The following is a 1,234-nucleotide window of genomic DNA, read 5'->3' as shown; positions in this document are numbered from 1 at the left end:
CCTGTTACTATCCACTGTGTTGTCGGCACCCCCAGCCCACCATGCTTTTAAAAAAAATAATAAATAATTTTATACATATATATTATTTTTTTTGTCTTTTTTGAGACAGGGTCTCCCTGTAGCCCCAGCTGTCCTAGAACTTGCTATTTAGACCAAGCTGGACTTGAACTCACAGAGATCCACCTGCCTCTGCCTCCAAGTGCTGGGATTAAAGGCGTGTGCCACCGCACCTTTTTTATTTTTATTTTGTGTGATGAGTGTATTGCCTGCATGTATGTGAGTGCACCCGTGTCGTGCAAGGCCATGGAGGTCAGAAGAGGGCTTCAGATTCCCCTGGAAATGGAGTTAAGGATGGTTTGGAGCTGCCATGTGGGTGCTGGGAATCAAACCCAGGTCCTCTGCAAGAGCAGTCAGTGCTCTTAACCGCTGAGCCATCTCTCCAGCCCCATACATAACATCTTAAAACACCCATTTCAGTACAATTTGGAACAACTTAACTTTTCAGATATTCTCAGATGTTCTAGGTTATTGAAAACTCTCTTCTACCCTAATAACCTACAGTGAAACACTTGCTATATTAAAACACTACATATTAATGTGGAAATACCATAATTTGATGGAAATGATTGTAACATTCTTTTCTAGAATGCTGAATATAAAATGGCTCTAAGTTTATCTACATTTTGATAGTATTTTCATCAAAATAGACACTTTAAACAAATCACTCCAGATTCAGTCAAACTTTTATCTAAAATGTATTTTCTTGTTTTCAAGTCAATCAGGACTGTACCAGAACTATCCAAAGCTGGAAGATGAGCAAACAAATATGTTTACTTCTAAACAGATTAATGAACCAAAGTTCATAGGCCAAGAGCCTCACATTAACTCAGGCTTAACCAGCACTGGGAAGGCTGAAGCATGAGGATTACAAATTTCAAACCTATGCTACGTGGTGAGACTTGTCTCAAAATATAAAAGAAAAAAAGTGTAGTGGGATAAAGGATGGATTTTAAAATGGAATTTTCTCTAGCGAGTGTTGTAAAACCAACAAAAATTATAGAAGCAGACAGAAGTATTGTTTATGGGGAATGATTTGAAAGTCTTTTAGATAGACCCAGTGAAGGGGTACTCCAATTGCCTCACCCTGTGTCCCTGTTCAGCATGGAAGAAGCTAGAGTGGTCTGTGTCCTGATTCCCTATCAGCAATTTGGGTAACCTCTTTAGAAGATGGTGT

This window comes from Nannospalax galili, unplaced genomic scaffold (genome assembly GCF_000622305.1).
Source record: "Nannospalax galili isolate Female #2095 unplaced genomic scaffold, S.galili_v1.0 scaffold691, whole genome shotgun sequence".
Taxonomy (NCBI): domain Eukaryota; kingdom Metazoa; phylum Chordata; class Mammalia; order Rodentia; family Spalacidae; genus Nannospalax; species Nannospalax galili.
The sequence above is the reverse complement of the archived record's forward strand: the minus strand, read 5'-3'. Positions refer to the sequence as shown.